This window comes from Sinohyriopsis cumingii, unplaced genomic scaffold (assembly GCF_028554795.1).
Source record: "Sinohyriopsis cumingii isolate HCF-2022 unplaced genomic scaffold, ASM2855479v2 utg000622l, whole genome shotgun sequence".
Classification (NCBI taxonomy): Eukaryota; Metazoa; Mollusca; class Bivalvia; order Unionida; family Unionidae; genus Sinohyriopsis; species Sinohyriopsis cumingii.
Window position 1 is genome coordinate 1,172,288 of NW_028315918.1, and position 24,081 is coordinate 1,196,368.

Consider the following 24,081-nt stretch of genomic DNA (forward strand, 5'->3'; position numbering starts at 1 on the left):
TCCCGGCTTTCTACTGTAGCAAGCGAAACTCTAATTCAAATTTACTATTATACTATGCGCAAAAATCATTTTATCTCAATAAAATCTATTTCTAAATAGTTACGAGATCGGAGTTTTTGTACATAGTATTATGTATGTATATGTATATATATATATATATATATATATATATATATATATATATATATATATATATATATATATAGAGAGAGAGAGAGAGAGAGAGAGAGAGAGAGAGAGAGATTTTTCATTGCGTCGCTGTATACATTGGTATTTCCCCAGTCCTTTCCCCGTTAATAATTGCATACTGACAGTGGTTAGAAATCACCCGTCCGTCATGATTAACATAACTAAATACAAAACACTTGGCAAAGACGGATTCGTTAGCGGTGACAGCAGTTATCTATACTTGTCCAGCGGCATAATTAGGTTACCGAAAGGGTCTATACGTGAGCAAGAGTATTCCCACGTAAGAAAGCCTTGTTGGTGGGATAATCCTGTCCTACATGAATGCAGTAGATGACACCAAGGAAACGGCATTGTGCATATGACGACGTGAACATCTGCAAAAATTTTTTTCTAGCGCTTTCACTTTTAAACAAGCAAATTTTGCAAGCATGTTAACAGTAATTACTCGAACCACAAGGTGTTTGATGTAAATTAAACGTGTTGTGTGCTTTCTAATAACGTCAACATTTTAGGAAACTTTGCTGTATTTCTGTTTCGAGTATTTCTATAATGATGATCCATCCTTTCCTTCACTACCCCCCCCCCCCCGACACACTTTCCAGGTGAGAAATATAAAAAAAATTAACCAGTCGGATGCGCTAGTGCGGGACAGGTAAAATCCTACCCTAAGATTCGAACATGATGAGAGGAATGAGACTTTACAAATGTGGTACACTTTGATTCTATTAAATTCTACCTCACAAGACTTGTCCTCACTTATAACATCAATATATCGTTTTGATTGACGCGTCTTTACTCTCGTGAACTAGTAATGCCATCTTCACGTTCTCAACGTAACGTCATCTTCCATGTTATCTATCGATTTCATTTCAGAAGGCAGTTTTCAACCACATTTCCTACTACACACTAAATATGATAGTGTACACCAAATCGTACATGCTATTTTCCAAAGGTCCAGCTATTTCCAATAGATACCTTCGGATTTAATGCTTTAATTGTAGCAACAGTATCCCATTTTGTTCTAAACTCTTTGGGTTTTATTCTTCAATCATATTTGGTGGGGACTTACATCTTAAGCCACAATACGTAGATAATTAAGATGACCGCTTTCAATACATGCATTCGGATAGTTAGGAACACACTAATAATACCAAGTTAAGCATATGAATTCCATTGGTCCTTGCGGTTGATCTGTATACAAGTCCTTCTCTTTCCTGCGACATAACTCATGTTGATAATTTGGAATCTATTGCAATTGCCATTATGCTATCATATAATAATAATAATAATAATAATAATAATAATAATAATAATTAGAAACTCTAAGCGTTTTACAATAATAGAAAACACATAAAAACACAAAACGACAACATTACAAAAACAAACACCATGAAATTACACAACAAAACAATGCTGACAGTAATTAAGGAAGCAAACATTATTACGTAGTCGAAATAGGTGAGGTTTAAGAGCACGCTTGAATGAGACCAGTGTCCTTTTGTCTAAGATCAATGGGCAATTCGTTCCACGTAGTTGGGCCCTGGTATGCTAAAGAACGTTGTCCGTATGACTTTGTTTTAACTATGGGAATAATGAGATTACGAGTGTCGAGAGAGGAGAATAAGGTATACATATTGGTGAGATTCAAATACGTATATTGGACTGGAGCCAGGCAGTAAAATGCAGCATAGTAGCCAGTTAAGGGGAGGTGTGTTCAGTTCTTTGTACTCTTAGAATGATCCGAGCAGCCGTGTTTTTAACCTCTTGAAGTTTCTGTAGTAGATACTGAGACAAACCAGCTAGTAGTGAATTACTAAGGAGCACACAAATGTTTTAGTGGCATCAACTGAATGAAAATTGCAAATGGAGCTGATGCGTTTCAGCTTCAAATATGTAGCCTTGCATATGTTCATGACATGGTATAATGACAGAGTACTGTCGAGAGTGGAAACTATGTTTCGTACTGACTGTGTGAATTTAATATTGGCATTGCTGATACTTATTTATATGTTTGAGATAAATGATGTGAATGAGAAAGTCTTTATGTAGTGATCAGAATGGCAAAAGTTATATCATCATTGATTTAGATGGTAACCTCAACTTCAGTTGTTCCACTAGATTTATGCATTTGAGTGACATCAGCATACAATTGGTGAGATACCGGATGTTGATACATGACATTTGAGAGAGGCTGATTGTATAGAATGAAGAGAACGGGGCCGAGGAAAGAGCCTTATAGAAAACCAAGATATAAATCAGCTAAGTTGGAATGTTTTTCATTTACAGACACCATTTGTATCCTATTGTCTCAGTAAAACTTGAACCATAGTAAGTCTGTATCTTGAACACCAGATACATGTTGGAGACTGCGAAGTAATATATCGTGGTCTATTGTATCAAATGCAGCAAGCAAGTCAAGGAGGGTGATGACTATAATCGTTCTACTGTACAAAGCAGAGACAAGGTCAATAACTAGCGTGAACTGCAGATTATACATTGCTAAAACGACTAATTGAATTCAGATGAGACGAAATGTGGGATTGAACAACTTTATTTTAAGTCTTTTTATACATGAATGGGAGCTTAGAAACAGGACGGTGGTTCTTTAAATCGTTACTGTCAAGTGTCGGTTTCTTCAACAAAGGCTTTATCATGACGGTTTTGAAAAATGTTTGGAATTGCATGGATTGGAGATAACTATTGATACCATCAAACAGTGAAGGCAATATTGAATTAAGCACTCAAGAAGCAGTGAAGTTAGAATCTGATAGATTTAAATTTATTTTGGGTCATATTTTACCATAATTATATGTACTAAATCCATACAGACAGGTTCAGATGATGTTAAATCCATACGAACATGTTCAAAATGATGTTAAATCCATACAGACAGGTTCAAATGATGTTAAATCCATACAGACAGGTTCAAATGATGTTAAATCCATACAGACAGGTTCAAATGATGTCAAATCCATACGGACATGTTCAAAATGATATTAAATCCATACAGACAGGTTCAAATGATGTTAAATCCATACAGACAGGTTCAAATGATGTTAAATCCATACAGACAGGTTCAGATGATGTTAAATCCATACGGACATGTTCAAAATGATGTTAAATCTATACAGACAGGTTCAAATGATGTTAAATCCATACAGACAGGTTCAAATGATGTTAAATCCATACAGACAGGTTCAGTTGATGTTAAAGGTTGCCACGCATATTCTGCATCACAACTGTATGTTGACGAGGAGTCAACTGAACTTGCGCTATCAAGCTTATCTCTAATATATTGAACTTTGTCACGGAAGAAATTTGCAAACAGGTCCGGAAGGTCGACCGGATAGAAGGTCGTCGGAAGAGATGTACATTTATTCTTTAATAAATATATGTATATGTAAGCATTAAAATAAAAAGGTTGAGGTAGTAATAATATTGGCCATTGTGTCCAATGCAATTCCCGGTACTTAGTCAAACTACGTTGCAAGTTGATTTCTACTCCTTTATTTCAGAAACTCATGCTCTTGTTTTTGCATTATTTTCAAGGAATTCGAAAAAAGTAACGAAAAACGTTGACATGTTAAAACATAGAACCGTCAACTCCAGCACTGTTAATCTAGACGTTTTATTTTCTCTAGCTAAATTCAAAGTTTGAAAGGGCAACTTCAACAAAAGCTGATCCCAGAGTCACCTGGTGGTGCATGCAGTGACGTTATTTACCTGTGTCACTGGAGAGTTGTTTGATCTTCACGTACTTTTATGTCATAATTGATGTACTGTTACGTCATACTGAGTCGCAAGTAACGCATTTCGTTCCTCATGTACTTAGCAGTACACAATAAGCGGATAACAACGGTCAGTAGGTGTACATTGTACTTCATGACACATGATGCATTTTTGGAGGCAAAGACGCTCTCTTTCCTGAAATGATTTTCGGAACTTTCCATATCTCAGTATTGACCTATGACTAATGTCACCTGTCTCATTATGTATGCAGGATATAAATAAGTACTCAAAGTCTTTTGGTCATCATTTAAGTTGAAGAAAAGCATGTATCACATGACAGCCGTGTTATTTATTTTAATGTATTCAGTTTCCGTCAGTGGAGTCTAAGTGAGACATCGACTTCCAGTGAAAATTGTTTGTAACATCATTTTAAACGGGAAAAAGTTGTATCATTTGCTCATACGGTTAATCGATATATATATATATATATATATATATATATATATATATATATATATATATATATATATATATATATATATATATATATATATATATATATATATATATATATATATATATGTTGTTGTTGGTATCCGTTAGTCTCGTTGGCGGAGGAGTGTGATCATGCTGAGAATCTTGGCACGCTCGAGCACCTCGTTGTTTGTTACTCGATCGCTCCAGGTGATCCCGAGTATGCGTCGGAGGCATCGCATGTGAAAGGCGCTCAGTCTTTTCTCTTGTGAGGCTTACAGAGTCCAGGTTTCACTGGTGTACATGAGAGTGCTTAGCACGCAGGCACGGTACACGGTGATCTTAGTGTTCATGGTCAGCATGCTGTTGTTCCACACTCTCTGCGACAACCTGGAGAGAGTTGTTGATGTCTTTCCGATCCGCTTGTTGAGCTCAGCATCGAGCGAGAGGTTGTTGGTGATGGTAGAGCCGACGTACATGAACTGACTCACCACCTCAAGTTCGTAGTTGTTGATGATGATGCTTGGGGGGTCCGCGTCCTGAACCATCACGTTTGTTTTCTTTAGGCTTATGGTTAACCCAAACTCAGCGCATGTTTTAGCAAAGCGGGCCATCAGGCGCTGAAGCTCAGCTTCTGTGTGGGTGGCTAGAGCAGCATCGTCTGCGAAGAGCATGTCCCTGATGGTTACTTCACGCACTGTGCGGGTAAATCCCTTCTGTGGACGTGCCAAAGGCGTGCTTGAGCAGGACTGCGAAGAAGATGCCGAAGAGCGTGGGGGCAATGACGCAGCCCTGTTTAACTCCACTGCGGATGTCAAAGGAGTTGAATGTTGAGCCATCGTACTACACCGTGCCTTTCATGTCATCGTGGATGCACTGGATCATGCTTAGCAGCTTTGGAGGGCACCGAATTTTCGCCAGGATTGTCAAGAGTCCGTCTCTGCTGACCAGATCGAATGCCTTGGTGAGGTCTATAAAGACCAGGAAGATGGGTCTGTGTTGTTCTCTGCATTTTTCCTGCAGTTGCCTGACAGAGAAGATCATGTCGATGGTGGACCTCTCTGCGCGGAACCCGCACTGCGACTCTGGTTAAACTTTGTCAGCAAGCGTCTGCAGTCTGTTCAGGATGACGCGTGCGAAAACGTTACCCACGATGCTGAGAAGTGATATGCCCCTGTAGTTGTTGCAGTCGCTTCTGTCGCCCTTCTTCTTGTACAGGGTTATGATGTTAGCGTCTCTCATGTCCTGAGGCACTGCACTCTCGTCTCAGCACTGGCAGAGGAGGTCGTGCAGGTCTGTGAGCAGCACGCTACATCCGCACTTGATGAGTTCATGTGATGCCATCCTTCCCTGTTCCAAGTTTCTCTAAGGCCTTCTTTAGTTCGTCTACAGTAGGTTTCTCGTCCAGTTCGGTCATGAGAGGGAGGTTTTTAATGGCGTTGAGGGCATCATTGGTCACGTGGTTCTCTTTGGAGTACAGTTCGGAGTAGTATTCCACCCAACGCTCCATCTGCTTGCCCTTGTTGTGGATGGTATCGCCTGTGGCAGACTTCAGTGGTGCTGTCAGTTTCTTCGTGGGACCCATTGCTTTCTTTATGCCATCGTACATGCCTCTTATGTTTCCAATATCTGCTGCTGACTGGATGCTCTGACAGAGCTGAAGCCAGTATTCATTGGCACACTGTCGTGCTAATCTCTGCACTTTGCTTCTAGTAAACCTGTATGCCTGTAGTGTCCTCTGGCAGGGGGATTGCTTGTATTGAAGGTGAGCACTGCGACGCTCTTCTATGGCTGGCATGAGTGTGGCAGAGTTAGCCTCAAACCAGTCATTGTTCTTTGATTGCTTCTTACCAAAGATCTGTGTGGCTGTGCTGTACACAGTCTCTCTGATGTGATACCATCTTTCTTTGGCACTGCCGTTGGGGGTTCTGAATCAAACGTCATGGAAAGAGCATAGGTGAATTCCTCACCTTGTCTGGATATGATGTTTTGCTCACATCAATGCGTGGTTTACCCTCTTGCCTACAGCGGTGGATCTTCATCGGCGGTTGCTTCATTTTTTCAACACACCAGCGAGTGGTCGGTGTCTTAGTCAGCACTGTGGAAGGTACGGGTAAGAAGCACACCCTTCATGGCTGACCGTCTTGTAATGATCAAGTCCAGCTGCTGCCAGTGTTTAGACCGGGGATGCCTGCAAGACACTTTGTGCTCTGGCTTCGTCTGCAAGAATGCATTGGAGATGCTGAGGTCGAGGTACGAGCACATCTCTAGAAGGCGCTGCCCATTCTCATTAATCTTCCCAAAGCCAAACTTGCCAAGACAGGAGGGCCAAGAGTCATGGTCGGCACCCACCCTAGCATTGAAGTCGCCCAGCAAAATGAAGTTCTCTTCTTTGGGAATTTTGTCGATGAGCAAGTTTAAGTCATCGTAAAACTCATCCTTGGTATCTGTGGAGAATGTTAGTGTGGGAGCGTAAACGCTGATCAGGTTGACAGGCCCGTTTGTGGTGTGGAGGCGGAGGGATAGCAGTCTTCCATTTCCTTGTTGGCAGGGTTCTTTCATCCCCAACAGAGTGTTACTGACAGCGAATCCAACACCAAACTCTCTGGCTTCGTCGGCGTTCCTTCTTTGCCAGAAGAATGTGTAGTTCTTTTCTCTGAGGGACCCGGAATCTGATAGTCGTGTCTCCTGTTGTGAGGCGATGTCGACCTGGAGCCTTGCAAGTTCGTCGTTGATGACTGAAGTCTTTCGAACATCACTGATTGTCTGGAGATCATCTGAAAGCCCAGTCAGCATGGTCCGGACATTCCAGGTACCTAACATGAGGATTGAAAGTTCCCTTGTTGGTTTTCTTTTGTTATTTCTTGGTGCAGTAGGTGTAGTCCGCTTGTCAGGTACTCGCGTACCTTAAGCCTTACGCACCCAGAAGGCAGGCGAACTGTGGTAGGACGGCACCTTATTGGCTGGGGGCTGCCCAGTTTGAGGCGGGCGGTAGCTGTCCATTGAAACCTGTTGGTCTCTCCCACTGTCAGAAGCAACCCCTGGCGTCTGGCTCTACGTCAATCGAGCGGTGATTTATAACCGGTAAACTGCTGCTTCCCGTATTGTGTTGACGCTATGGAGCGAAGCTGGAGTGTCCTCTCCAGGGCGCAAGCCTGGGCAGGGTGATATAGAGAATCAACTATTTGGCCATGCAGCTGATCCCCATCTCCACGCAGCTGATGGATCCAAGGGAAAGTACAAGCCGATACGTCATGGCACCAGCTGCGTCGCATGAGTTGCCGAGATGACACTGAAATCAATGCCAAGTCGCCTTAGGGACTCCTTCTCCAGATTTTCTGTTGGGGTTTACTCCCTTAGCCTTCCCCATGAGAGGGTATAGTCGCAAGGCAGCGAAGGTTTGAAATCGGAGTTTTTACCTTCTCCTAGATGGGAGACCACACAAGGTTAACGAGCCCCATCTGCCCGAAGCATCTGGTTTTGAGGCGCCAGAAACTCGCCTGTCATCCCTTCTCCAGTCAGTTTAAACAGGTTCCGCCACTCGTGAAGGCCTGGAGCTGGATTTGGTTGTCAGAGGCTCTATCAGACGCAAGCCATTGGGAGATTTCCAAGGGAAGTGGTTGCTTATCTCCCACATCCGCCCCCGGCGATGATAACCCTTAGAACCCAATATATATATATATATATATATATATATATATATATATATATATATATATATATATATATATATATATATATATATATATATATATATATATATATATATATATATATATATATATATATATATCTGCCATTAATGATCTTATTAAAAATCAAGATCTCTGACATAATATAAATATGAGGGACACCAATACGAGTTAAAAGTTCTGTTGACCTTTTTATTCACCATTCAAATTAAAACTTTCACTTTTCTGAAAAGAATTTTTTTCATTTGGAAGATCCCATTTTAGCCATTAACCAAACCTTAAAATAAATTCAACAATGTATCAATAGTTTACTAACAAGAAGTGGACTGGCAATGACAGAATCACCAGAATATTAACTTGTATCGGTGCTTGTCAGATTTGCTTACTATCAGAAGATATCTGTGTTCATCTGGTTGATCCCATCCATATTTAATGGTTGTATTAGTATTAGGTAAACGAAAAATACCTTGACAATGTGAATCTTGAACAATCCTTTACAACTCTACCTGACAAACGGAGTATTTGCATGCTTGACGTTAAAATCAGCTAGTATTCCAGAATGTCAACGTATAATTTCAGGATTGTGTTCTTTGGAGTGATTCTTAAAAACGGTTTGTCTGCTACTTGATTTGATTCACTGTCGATGGTCTGGATGACCTTTTGCTAGCTCATATTTACTGTAGTGGTTTCTGTGGGAAGGAAAACAGAACAAAAATTATTTTGTCCGTTTTTTTTAAACTTTCCTGACATAACATTTCTCCCTCACACACACACACATACACACACACACCATAATCTTAGTGTTTCCCCTCTGGCGTTGATTCATTTGTTGTCTTTTCGTCGCCAGCGAGTGCATTACTATACTACACGGTCTGCCCAGCACCACAGACTTCATTAACCAATATTCCACTTGTTAACATTGGGGCCCCGTGTGGCTGAGTGGTCTAAATCGCTCTCCGTTACGGATCACTGCCATCTCACCTCTGTCTGCGTGGGTTCGAGTCTCGGATTCGGCCAATGTGGGTATGTGAGAAAGCTTGCCAGTAGCTTCTCGTGGGTCGTTGGTTCTTTCCTGGGTTTTCCAGGATTCTTCCTCCACCATTAATACTGGCCGCCATGTATAGCCTATCGTGTGCTGAAAAAATGGCGTTAAAACCCACAACAACAACAACAACAACAACAACAACTTGTTAACATCCATCTGTGGCATATTAGTGACTGGTACTCTACGGATTACCGCAATTCGGAACAGTGGAAACATGTGACGAGAAAGCTGTCATATAATTAATTTTGATTGACGCGTTGGATTCTGTGACTGATTCATAAACTTTATGGGTCTGCACATATTCCTTAGTTTAAAAGCACAAATGTCTGTACTGTGACAGTTTGCATGGAATATCCTTGTGGCGTGCAGCCATCCGTGAGAGTCTAAGAACAGGAGGAAACTTGCTCCAACTTGAATAATTGGGTTAAGTCTACTTCCAAGATTCATATACACTTCTAATCAAAACCTTTATTATGCTTTTGTTATTATATTACCATTTTGTTATAAAATAAGCAGTTTTCGTACTATTTTTCATATATTATTTTTGATTGATTAATAAAAATAGATTCTGTTCATTTAAAAGGTTATTGATTGCAATACATTTTATGACATACATACATACATACATATATTATGACATATATATACGCATTCATATATTTATTATATTCTTAAGTGTGAAAAATAAAACATTATTGGCTAAATAATTTTCATATTTTCCTCATTGCTACATTTGCACATGAGAAAAATGTGTCCATATATTTCCACACGTAAATATACAAGATTTCCCATTAAGCCACGTGACGCCTGATTGGGCGTGCTTTCAGAAGTTATAGCTGTATAAATGTAAGTCAATAATTTTGTGAGCTACAACAAAATAAATAGAATCGGCATTACCTTTTAAATGAAGATTGTATGTTGCTGACAAAATTTGACACCATCCCGATCACGTTTCTATTAAATTATTTCCCCTTACTATATGCACAACAATGGTAAATCTACTGTGATCCATATCGGAATCGAAGTTTGTTTTGGTCAGATAGGGTCAAATAGCTTCCAAAATGTCAAAAATGTAATTTTACTGCAACAAAATAGGTCATAACAATCCTACCACCCCTTAAATCGCTGATGTTTATTTGTCCAGTCAGTGAATATGAGGCGAATTGTTGAAAAGGGTGGTGTGCTTCAGTACAGGATTAATTTTGACATAAAATAAAAATACTTTCTTTTCCTGTGTAAATATCAGATGTATTTCATATACGATGCAATATGTTCGGTATTAACGGAGGAAAAACTCTGCCGTAACCGGATAATTACGTGGGGCTAGCACCCATCCACCCCCACACCAGATAAAACAGTCACGCTGCAGAAACCAATACAGACGAAACTTTATTGGATCAGAAAAGACGATCCATGTGAGAGTATTTGAAGCAGACCAGCTAAACCTGCGTTGGAACCGACTTGCCAAGAAATCTTCTTTCCACCAAAACTGCTACGAGCATTGCGACACGAATACGAGAACACTGTACGAGACACGGGAGTGAACGACCTGTCAAAGACATGACAGGCACAGGCTGGAGACCCTAGGACTGAGTATGGTACGATGAACAACATTAGGCCAACTCACCATGGCGTCGGAATATCTCTACTCATGACGGCCCAACTAGGATGACGACCACAGAACAAGAGTGGGACTGATGCTGAGCAATACAGCAACATGAAGCATCGTGGTGAGGAAAACAACGAGAGAAAGGGTTTTGATAAACTGTTTCCAGTCAAAATTCAAAACGACCACCATTTTGCAGTGTTGCAAAGAAACGAACTTGCAGACTAAGAAACCAAGGAGGAATGTTATGAGTGACTGCAGAACGTGTTTGAAAGTTTGGGCGACATAAATGCAGCGAAAACATCGGACATGAACTCATCATGGATAAAGACTGGGAAAGATGAATTACAACGGAGACCTCTCTGCTGAGTTATGTGGACTGCACGACCTTATGAATGGCGACGCAATTTTTCCCCTTTGTACGTTCCACAAGGTTATATGGAATTCACAGGTTCAGCAATAGAAAATCAAATCGATTACCTTGTATATCCCACAGATGGAGGAGAATTCCGGTGGATATTATTATGCATAAATATATTGTGTGTTTAATTTTGTTAATAATTACATAGCTAACTTCTGTCTATGAGTGTATATTCTAGTTTAATCAGGGTAACAAAAGACAATCACTCAATGTCGAACAGGAACAAGGTCCTGAAATCTCGTGTTTGTTTCATGGGGCTATAAGAGACACTGAATCCATAAAAGTATCAGTAATTTATTATGCGATAAATGGGGTCCTAATGAGAAAATGAAGTCCACCTGATATACACGTTGCTGACGAGTGGTCAATGAGCTATCAAATTGTTTTTCCTAAGTTATATTGACGGGAAATTCTTAGTTTAGCCCGAGAAATTCCCTTGGGTGATCAATTAGGGGCAATACGACCTATCACAAGATCTTTCATCATTTCTATGGGTCGAATATTAAAAGTGATGTTTCTTGATACTGTAGATTTTGTCACACTTGTAAAGTGGTAGGAAAATCCAATAAGAGGATACCTAAGGCTTATCTACAACCTATTCCTGCATTTGACGAACCATAGCAGAATAATGGTAGACTGTATGTCCCTTACCATAGACCAAGTCAAGCAACCAACTGTTGCTCAGATTATGTGCAGCCACATGATTTACAGAAGCGATACCTTTCAGGAATATTAAAACTAAAACCATGGCAAAGAAATGCCTTAATAATTGTCGTTGCCGTTTTTGTTTTTTGGGGGTTTTTTTTCGTTTTTTTTTTTCCTCACAGTTTGTGACCTTTCCAAATCTGTCCAATCTAATCAAGAGTCAAGTTAATTGTTTTGAATTTTCCAACACGTTATGCAGGAATTATTCATTCAGCAGTCGAAATCTTCTGCCTCTCGCCGTGAAAGTCAATGGGCTTTGGAAAGATTTCATCAGACTTTGAAGAATATGATTGTGTCATATTGCTAGGTTACAAGAAAACATTGAGTTGAGGGGTGTTCATTTACCGTTGTTTGCTGTTAGGGAATCAGTTCAAGATTCATTAGGTTTTAGTCCTATTTTTATTAGTTTTTGGACATACTTTCCTTGGGACATTAATGTTTCTAAAGAGTAAATTTGTTCAACCGACGGTTCAGGAATTAACATTTTGGATTATGTCTCTTACTTGAAATAAGCGTTTACAAAGGCTTATGAAGTAGCAAGATCTCATTTTCACTCCATTCAGTCACAAGAAATTTAAGGGATGACACAAATGCAAAAGAAAGGACTTTGCAGCTGCGTGACATAGCTCTCACTCTCTTGCCCGAACCTCAAACTCTTCTCCACGCTATTCATTATATTCCGTATACAAATGCAAAGAAAGTAAGTGAATTGAATTACATCATTTTCACTCATTGGAAGCTGGAACAGAAATAACTTTGCCATATAAATATGCCAAAGGAGTAGTATGTTGATCGAGACAGGCTTGTTAATTATTAAATCAGTTTAGTGGTCCACTCCCACACAGTGAAGATTTACACGACGCAATGCAATCAAACCATAGTGACTTTGGTCAAACTAATCTTCGGAATTCTGAAATATAGTACAATCTGTAACAGAAACGTTTCGCATCTGCAGCCACAAGAAAGTGTAAACTAAATCAGCTATTATCTGAATATGATCACTTGTTTCCAGATGTTCCAGAACGAAAAAAAAATCTACATTGACTTTGTAGATTTTACACCTGTGAAATAGCCGGATGAATCATCTCAAAGATGAACGTTTGAGAAAAGAAATTTCCTGGTAAACAATATCATCATTAAGCACATCAAGGGAAAAGATAATCTGATTGTAAACATGTTTAATGAGATCAAAATTAGGGACATTGGTTTTCCTCTCGGGAATTCCTAGTCTACTTGATTTTTGTCATGTTCTTCACTAAAATGTCAGTAAAGGACCTAAATTTATTTACATCTTAGAATGGAAATGAAATTTTGACCCTCATCCTGATCCTCTTAGTATGTCTAATTTTTTATATTAAGGTAGTTTTATTACTGATTTCATATAGTCAAATTAAAGCATATATATTTTCAGTTGAATCTGTTCGATCAGACCATTTTACGATTTTAACACATGCTTGTGAAATTTGGGGATTTGTAAGATCGAATATAGTTGAACCAATTCATCTTTTCTTCCTTATAACTTGGTCGGTGCCCATTAAAACTAATGGGCTAGACTACTTGTTTTCCTTCATGCATATTCTCTCCTATGCAAACATTTTTGTGATAATTATGACAATGGATGCTAGAAGTAAAATCTGTATTAGAATATATGGGTGTAGCTACATATGGAGAAATCAAGTTTTATGTCAGTTAAATGGTGAACAAAGTTTGTAGAACTGCGGTTAAAAATCAATACAGACAAATACCTAAAGACTAAAGTTCTAAGTTTTTAAGACTAGTTATGGTTTTGAAAAGATCTGTTTTACATTGCCAAGAATAAAATAAGAATCGTAATTAAGTTTAGAGCTGCAAATTATAAGTTTCATGTTGAAACCGGTAGATGGGACAATGTTTCCGATAACAAAGTATATTATAAAATATGTTAGTCGCTAGATAGAGGTGATGAAAATCAACGTCTTCTGTCTTGTTCTCGTTTCCATAATGAAAACCAAAAGCAATGTTTCCTCATTTTTGCATTTAAAGGATGAATGTTTATAAATATAAGCAATTAATGATTAGCGGTAAAAGAAGACTCTTGAAAAATATTTGCAGGTTCTGAGAAAGTGTTTTCCGAATTTGTGCTATCCCTCTGAAACATTATGCTATTATATTACATGCTATATTCATGGTCTCATCCTTATAAACCCATATGGTGTGAACGTTACAACGCAAGTGTGACAATATTTTTGACTTGCATACATGACCGATGTAATAAACAAAACCCGCAGGGAAATATGGAGAACGACGATAGCATCTCAAATTGACTGGAAGTTGATAGTGTTCTCTTTTTCTATTGTATATAAAATTACAATTGATTAGGACTCCTCAGGCCCTTCGATGGAGACAGCAAAAGGGTTTAGAACGAGAATAATTGGAAGAAAGATACGTGTTCAGTAGCTTTTATTTAGTCAATCTTTAAGGTTATTGTTGTTGTTGTGAGTTTATAGGGTCAGTATAACTGCTGGAGGAAAAATCCGGGAAAGCCACTGGGTCATTACCTTCCTCAATCGTTATTGTAGATATGATAAATAAAAAATGAAGAAGTGCTAATATGGTCCAAACTTCATGGGAGTATTTTATATACCATGAAATAAAATTCATCCCTTGTTGTCACTATATATTCATCCCCTGTTGTCACTATACAGAATATAGATAATGTAGGAGGTTAATAGATTTTGGGGTTCCACCCATAATACGCCAGTCAAAATAAGTTCTTATAAAAACAGATGTATGTATGCATGTATGTATGTATGTATGGTATGTATGTGTGTGTGTGTGCACGCACGTGCGTGCGTGCGTGCGTATCTATGTATTTTTTGGCTGCATCTTCCATATAATTCCGCCAATGTGTACGCATAATTTAAGTTTACGTGTATTTATTATTAAAGTGCTCGACGCCATTCTCTCAACTAATTTATTTAGCAAACAATTTCAACTGCTGTATTTGCCAAGTACATTCCAGACTGTTTTACATGCATTGAAACCGGTCTTAAAATTAAGTACGAAGAAAGAAAGAAAGAGAAAGAAAGAAAGAAAGAAAGAAAGAAGGAACGAAAGAAGGAAGGAAAGAAAGAAAGAAAGAAAGAAAGAAAGAAAGAAAGAAAGAAAGAAAGGCAAGTTTGTAACATTTTCATTTTGTGTCCAGGCGATGTGATCAAGTGACGTCAATAATAGCGTAAAGCTGATGCATATAAATAGACCAGGATGGAAGCTTCTGAAGCATATTTTGTAACTAATGAATTGAGAGTATTGGAAAATTTACTCGAAAGTTTGTATCAACATCTCCCTCTCTCTCTCTCTCTCTCTCTCTCTCTCTCTCTCTCTCTCTCTCTATATATATATATATATATATATATATATATATATATATATATATATATATATGTATATATCTATGTATATATATATGTATATATCTATGTATGTATATATATATATATATATATATATATATATATATATATATATATATATATATATATATATATATATATATATGTATATATATATGTATGTATGTATATATATATATATATATATATATATATATATATATATATATATATATATATATATATATATATATATATGTATGTATGTATGTATGTATGTATGTATGTATATATATATATATATATATATATATATATATATATATATATATATATATATATATATATATATATATATGCCAAACGCTTTGATCGGTTTATACTTGTCGCAATCAGGGATTGATTTCTTTGCCGTGTGCTTGTTTATAATTCAGTTGGGCAAATAGACTATTGTCAGCATGAGTGAACACGAAATCCCTCTGCTGAACCGTACATACTCATACAGAAACACTCCAATTAAGTGCGAAATTGTAGTAAAGATGGAGTTCGTATTGTAGAACCTCTAATATCTTTCCAGTTTCTAAATGTAATGTTTAATATCGTCGTCGAAATTTCTCTAATACTTCAAAACCTAGGTTGTGTCACCTACGTCCGCGAAATCACGTCACCTCCCCTCCCTCCCCCAAGTCTGCATATAAAAACTGCAAACATTACTGCTAAACTTAAGCGTTGATGACACAATACCACCATTGCTCAGGAAAATATTATGTAAGTGTAGATCTAAGATATTAATATAATCTTTAATAACGAATGGACCCTATTTTCTTCGATCTTGAATATTAATACAAATATGTCAATTAATGCTAGAGATGGAAGCCGTTTTCTTGTCTTGATCTGAATATAAATAGAGAAAATTAATATTAGCGCGTGAACATAACAGTTTCCTTTCCAAGTTTCATTAGCGGCTATAGTTTCAACAGGAAAAACCGCTAGATAATCCATATTGAACAAGCATGTTCTTTCATCCTTCAAGGTGTCGGAAAGAACCTTCGAAATGGTTCATTACTATCAACAAGCTATCTGTTTTTATGTTAGTGTGTGTGTGTGTTGCTTTTTCTGGCAATGACAGCCATATACCTGTCCTTAGCAACACCGTTAAATATTACATACAATTTTAGTAGTCTGTGTTTGAATGGTGAGTACGATTTTATAGTAACAGTAAGCTTGTATGTTCCTATTTAAAGTGTCTAACTTGACTGTTTAAGTCGTTTTGTTAAAGTACATTAGAGACAGCATTCTAAAATGATAGACAAGTTTTTTAAATTCTAAACCGTTATAGTACCAAATTATGATAAATAAAATTTGAAGTCAGAAATCGTAAAAAAGATAATCATGGATAATCAAAATACGTGTAAGTTGTTCTTATTTTAAAAAGTAAGTATCACGTATTGACTTTACATGATATATTGTATAGAACAATAATCAGAAGTAAGTTATCACGTATTGACTTTACATGATATATTGTGTAGAACAATAATCAGAAGTAAGTTATCACGTATTGACTTTACATGATATATTGTGTAGAACACTAATCAGAAGTAAGTTATCACGTATTGACTTTACATGATATATTGTGTAGAACAATAATCGGAAGTAAGTTATCACGTATTGACTTTACATGATATATTGTGTAGAACAATAATCAGAAGTAAGTTATCACGTATTGACTTAAATGATAGATTGTGTAGAACAATAATCAGAAGTAAGTTATCACGTATTGACTTTACATGATATATTGTGTAGAACAATAATCAGAAGTAAGTGATCACGTATTGACTTTACATGATATTTTGTGTAGAACAATAATCAGAAGTAAGTTATCACGTATTGACTTTACATGATATATTGTGTAGAACAATAATCAGAAGTAAGTTATCACGTATTGACTTTACATGATATATTGTGTAGACCAATAATCAGAAGTAAGTTATCACGTATTGACTTTACATGATATATTGTGTAGAACACTAATCAGAAGTAATCGCCAACATCAAGCCAAGTTAAACCCAACCACGAACTGAGACTAACCATTACAGGTAAGGCTTAAGAATTCAAAGGAATGGTCCGTATACAATTTGCCCCAAAATGGCAGAAACGTTCATGCGACTCAAACAGTTCCTCCGACACACACACACACACACACACACACACACACACACACCAGCAACAACACCAGTCTTAGATTCGTGACTACAAACCGCTAGATAGTCCATATTGAACAAGGCGTCTATTTGTTAGGTCACACCAGTGGGTTGGCCATTACCACTGTCCGTTCTATCGTACGTTCATATTTTATTTAGGTTATTCTAGGCACTGTGATGGTAAGTACATCTTTATTAAACATATTTCAGTTCTGAGTATTGAAGGTGAAGAGAATTTAAAACACCTATCTATCTATGTATCTATCTATCTACTTACCTACCTACCTACCTACCTATATATCTATATATCTATCTATCTCCACACACACACACACACACACACACACACACACACGCGTCCTTTCTTGCGAAATAAGACATTCTTGGAGGTTATACAGATCATGGCTATGAACACAAGTGCATTGTAGAGTACTTACAATTTAGCCTTAAAGTAATCTATTCGGACAGAACACCATTAATCCCTTTTACGCTTCAAATTAGCTCGACTTTTGACTTAACTGAAATCCCAGTGAATGGAAAAACGATGATAATATATAGTTGATACCTCCACTCCCTTTTTACGGACTTAAGTTCCATTACATATAGAAATCATATAGGTAACTAATTTTAGATGTGTGTGTTCATACAGGCACAAAGCACTAAGTGCTATGTCATTTTTCTATAACCGGTAAAAATTCAACTGGAACTTGTCCGTACATGCTGATGATTTTAGTGTGTGTTATTACAAGACAGGGGAGTTTTGTGGTGGACGGATAATTATTCCTCACACAATTGGCTATTATTTTTACTAAATACCGATATTCTCGAAAAACAAACAGGCCTTTGTGAGTTGGTGTTCTTGTGTGGCTGCGTTTTCGTAACCTAGCTCGTGTCCATTTTATTCATAATATCCATGTACTTGGTATTTATTTACCTGTTCAAGCTTCAACGAGTTGACAATCAAACATGAAATTTCTACAGCAATGGTGTATTGATTTTTGGCTCTGAAATCCGGAACAAGGGACCAGACTGCAAAACAATTCACAGCAATGAGTAGACTGTCATCTGAATGTACACAGCAGTGAGTAAATAATTTAAATATACAGGAAAGCTTTATTCACCTGGAATAATAAGCCAACATTATTAATTACTTGTGGTGGATTATCTATTCCTAATGGAAGTTCGGAATATACGTGTTTAAGTGTGGAACAGTCTGGACTTCTTTCGGGCAAAGGTATGTTTAATCGAAAAGGATAGGTTGCTATAGGACTTGTCGTCGTCATTGTTGTTGTTTTCATTGTTGTTGTTTACAAACTCATCGTACCGATATGTATCTATCAGTTTGTACATACATACATACATCCATAACCTCTTTAGTTGTTAATAAGCTAATTGCCTGCTATCTAGTGATTTATGGCTAGCGTCGCATTCCTAACTCCCACTCAAACAAATACACTTGAAAATCCGCAAAATGGCGCCCCCTGCCCCACCCGTTTATGTCATCCGCATCACCCGCCCCTTGAGGACGTCCTTTTACCTACCATTCTACCCACCTACTTACAGAACATACATTCATCTATACCTACGTCCATAAAATATAAATAGGCTGATTGCCTGTCAGCTAGTCCTTGCCGTCTTCAGTAGCTTCAACCACTTCTAACTTTGCTGGCGAAAGATACCTACCCACCCAACAAACATTATATATATTTTTCTCCAGTACATACGTAGAACTTTACATACATCTGTCCTCTTCAGCTTTCAAGAGGCTAATTGTCTGTAAGCTAGTCACTGGTATACTCAACAAAATATTCTTCACACGCCTACCCCACTGTCTTCCTACTTACCTACCAACTTTCAATATATTACATATATAAGATATAAGCATCGTCTTCAGGTTTTAATTGGGTAATTGTCTGTAAATGAGTCATTATTTTCTTTAACAAAGTCGTATAAACCCACTCATCTTTCTTCCTACCGACCTACCTACAGTATTTACATATATAGATATACATATTCTCTTCAACTTTGAATAGGCTAATTGCCTGTTAGCTAGTAGTTATTATTGTCTTCAACTAAATCATCTCATGCCAAACATTATTAGCGAAAGTACTTTCCCACACAACTAACCATCCATCCTTTTTCCTCTCTTTCTTCGAAGAACCCACCTGGATATTGACGTTCTTGTCTCTGGTTTTTGTAATTTTCCATCTTCTACATTAATTAGACAAAAAGTTAAGAATTTGCTAAAGTGTTGTTGTGGACGATATGTCTTTCGATTAATACACTGGACCCTCCCTTTATATACATTACAACCAACAGATGGTTAAATGCCATGAAAATTTCTCTTTCTCAGTTATCCCTACTCAAATTATAGCGGTGGATCATTTGATGTGGGGGGGGGAGTAGCTAGCAGGGGGAGGGGTAGCAAGTGAAGTCTTCTTTACAGTTACATGACAAAGGTCGTCTTGGAAAGTCTTAAAGCGCTGTAGCTTTGTGTGGTCTCTTCCTCTGGACGACCACAAGGGATTCCGTCCCCATAACCACTCAACCATTTGTTTCCGACCGCCCTGCACATTTAGATTTCTGTTTCCGCCACTGTAGTTATACATACATAAGCAAATGTGTTCCAACCTCAAGCCCGGCTTCTGATAATGAATCCTAAATCTTGAACCATTGTGCACTACTAGTATATGCATAAGTAATTTAAATTAAAATTACTTACTTAAGCTTGTGGGCATGCATTGTATATTTAATTTACTTTGTTTGTTGTTTTTATTTTTAAATTCATTTTATGCGATGGATAACTGTACATTGGACTTGACCTTGTCCAAAATCAAGTTCATTTTCTACCTGACCTGAATCGATGATTTTGGTTTTGTAATCATGTTTATCTTAATCTGAGTGCAGAGCATTGGAAATTCCCCATGAAATGCCTACCTGTTGTTTGCCACATTTTATATTATTCTTTTAGCAACAGACCTTCTAATTATAACTACGATTTTATCTTGTAAACATTTGGAACCTCCCAGAATGAAATTTTCCATTTGGTACGAGTTTGTTTGGGGTTTTTTATTAAGAAAATGCTAATTGTGACCTAAGGTCAAGTAGAGGACTGTATAATCTTGTTTATCTAGAAATTATCCATTCGTGCTCTAAAATCTAATCAGAATCAGTTGTATTATTACTGTATCCAATGTTTCATTTGGGCTGGAATTTATAGATTCAAATTATTTAGTCAGTGGAAATACAAAGTGCTCATCTAAAATAATATTCACGGATATAGAGACTTGCCTTTATAGTGAACTTCAAATATAGATATAATCTCCGTTATTATTAGTAAGATTCAACAAAAGACTGCTGGAAAATCATTACTTATCACTCCATCACAGGCACATCAACACTTTTCAGCGTTGGATTTATTTTGGAATACCACTTAAGTTGATTTCATTAGGACTTGTTTTTTTTTTAGAAATTCTGGGGTTATTTGGAATTTAATTCGCAATACCGTAAGTTAGGTGTTTTTTATATTTTCACTGCGTATTTTACCGAAATAAATTGTTTGTTGACGTTTACAAAACTCTTTGTTGGTTTTCATTTTTTCTGCTGCTTTAAAAATTTTTTTTAAAGTCTTCTTGTTTTGGAATTGTCTTAGTCCCAGGTATTATTTCACACAAAGTTTTAATGAAACCAACAAGCTTGTACAATGTCATATAAAGTGAAGAACGTTTTTAAAATCCTTCGCAAGAACGGTTAAAGTCTTTGAGAAAGGATGAATTGCTCCAGCTTGCCATACAATTTGATTTTTCTGAATTAAAAGGCTTCTTTAACAAAGCAAGAAATAAAAAATATTTTGGTCCAGTATTTGGTAGACAAAGGTTGTGTCAATATGTGCTATAGGTTTGATTAGTAAGTCTCCATCTGGCTCTAACTTGTAAATCTTGGAATTGAAATTAAAAAGGAGAATGAAATAGAGTTATGACTGAAGCTACTTCAGAAGTAGGAGATACAAAAGCAGTTGCAGAAAGAGTAGAGACAAATGCAGTTAAAAAAAGAAACTGTGCAGTTTCAGAAAGAGATAGAGAAAAAAAATGATAAAGAGAAGATAGACTAAAGCAAATGCAGATGCAATGTGAAAACGAAGAAAGATAAATCCAGAGAGAAAAGGAAGAAAGGGGATTTCAGTTTAAATTAAAATAATTAGCTGGTTAGCAAACATCACCCTGCTCACATTACACAAAAAATAATATTTTGATAATACTAAAAATGGTACGTTAGTAGCACATTTTAAGGAAAAAGTAGATACACATTTCCCTCATTTTGAAAATATTACTGAATCTTTGAATTGGCCAGGAGAGCACTGGTCTCTGTTATTAAAATGAGCACGTTTTGGCAAAGCTCGTGATATCTACACTTCCCTCTTAATATATCAAAGTGCTGATTATAATCTGGTTAACGAATATATCTTGAAGGGTCATGAGCTGTCACCTGAGGCTTATCGACAAAAGTTTAGGGATTATACAAAAAACTAGACAAACCCATGACCAATTTGCAAGAGAAAAAGAAGATTTATTTGATAGGTGATGCTTAGCCAAGAACGTTGGTCAAGACTACGAAAATCTCAGACAGATCATATTAGTTGTAGAGTTCAAGAACTGCGTCGAAAGTGATGTTAAAACTTACCATGATATGCACGAGGTCGAAACTTTAGAAAATGCAGCTCGTACAGCTGACGGTAATTCCTTAGCTTATTAAATTTCTTTTATCAGTGGGTATTCCACTCGGCCAATCTTCTGGTAAAACAAATATTTCGGCATATTACGAGCACTTCCAAGTTTCAAACTGGCACAACTTGTAGCAAGGAAGTTTCTGGTACGATTGATCAGAATTTTTTTTCTCTTCCTACGTGTACCAATTGCAAAAAGACAAGGAATGTTATTTGGTATTGATACAGATTGAAGAAAGGCTAAAGAATCTATTCCAAATGTTCTTATTTCTAAGAGGTCGCGATGATAAATTGTAAGCAATACATTTGCTGAGTCTAACAAACCCCAGTCTGATTTTATTATGGAGAATTATGAAATATTTATGCCAAAAGGCTCTATATCACTCATAAGTGATTCTGCCAATCTTATCCCTATTAAAGTGTTAAGGAACACGGGAGCCTCTTGGAGTCTTTTATCATAAAGTACTTTACCTTCTTCTAATGAGAGCGTTCTCATTCACGGCGTGGAATGCGGCTTTGTTAATGTTACTCTTCATTGTGTAAATTTGTCATAAGACAGTCTCAGGACCTTGACGGTCGGAACAGTGCCGTCTTTACCCACTGAAGGTATTCATTTATTACTAGGCAATGACCATAGAGTCGTAACAGGTGTAGGTCCTCTCCATGCCTAATGATGCGGACCACAATGCACTGCATGCCTGTATATTAGTCTCAGATAACATGTCCCATTATTGCATTGTTCTGTTCATCTTTGTATTGTTTGTTGCATTTCTTGTTTCAACTTTGTCTAATTCATAGCCATTTACTTTAAATTTTATTTTATTTTTATAATATTACAATCCCAGTTATATTCCAAAGTTTAAGACCTTGATCTAGATTGGTGTAGCAAGAATTATATAAGATTAGTCGCACACGTTTTGAATGACAGGTTGATACCATCCCCACCCCTTCTTTCAGAAGTGTAGCGATAATAAATTTAGCTTTGGGGACGTAGACCGGAAGCGGTAAATATCCCTCTTGATCTTAACACTACAGTCTGAAATTGTCCTTTCATTCCGCATAGTCGCGCAAAAGGACAGGACGTGGCATACAAGCAAACGTACATATTGACGAACTGACAAGTGTTTTAACGAAAGCACAGGGAAATATAAGCTGTCAAACTTAAACCAATATAGAAGTCATTTAAAGTGTCTGCGTAAAAAGGAAGCATGTCAAACTATTGAGGAAAATCGGTTTTTAAAACCCTTAAAGAGATCTCCCAACAATTGTCTTTAAATAAAAGCACTGCACACAATTTCCTTTAAATAAAAGCTCTGCGCACAATTTTCTTTAGTCGTTTAATTTGTTTCCAGCCAATAAATATATTATGTTGGGTTTATACAAAACTAAGAATGTTTGGTAACTGACCAGAAACGTTTCTGTTTCCTGGCCCATGTCCAACCCTGTCAGCCGTTAACTTCCTCATTTAATTTCTTTTACTGGTGACACACCTTGAACTTCAAATGAAAAGTACAAACTCAATGCACCATTCAATGTATGAAGTGAATCTTCTCATATTGAGTACGCGCACAATACACACAATTGTATTTGGTACGCAAGAAATAGATTGCAAAGTGTTTAAAATGAATTGCTGTCTAATGCTCACTAAAAGTCGCAAGCATTTGGTAAAAAAATTGTGTTACGTTACATCTGAAGATTGTATTGACTGATACTTCAATAAGGATATATAGACTTCAGACTACAACTATTTTCCCTTCTTTGTTGTGTATAACCAGTCATTATTGTACGCTTGGTACTATAACTGACATACCTTTGTACGTTTCTGCCTATAGTAGGTCATCTTAGTACATGCAATCCTGAAAGTTTTATCGTGATTTGACTGGCTGAATTTTTGTATATTAATACAATAAACAGAGTAGTCAAGA

General features: G+C 37.1%; 1 protein-coding gene across 1 annotated transcript in view; it reads left to right on the top strand.

Annotated features, from left to right (window-relative positions):
- The first annotated feature begins 18,129 nt into the window (after nucleotides 1-18,129).
- The window catches only part of LOC149773647 (uncharacterized), a 47,321-nt gene continuing 41,369 nt past the window's right edge, over nucleotides 18,130-24,081 (top strand). Inside the window, exon 1 of the mRNA XM_089946129.1 lies at nucleotides 18,130-18,667. The gene's annotated coding sequence lies outside the window, so the exon portion shown is untranslated. The remainder of the gene's footprint in view (nucleotides 18,668-24,081) is intronic.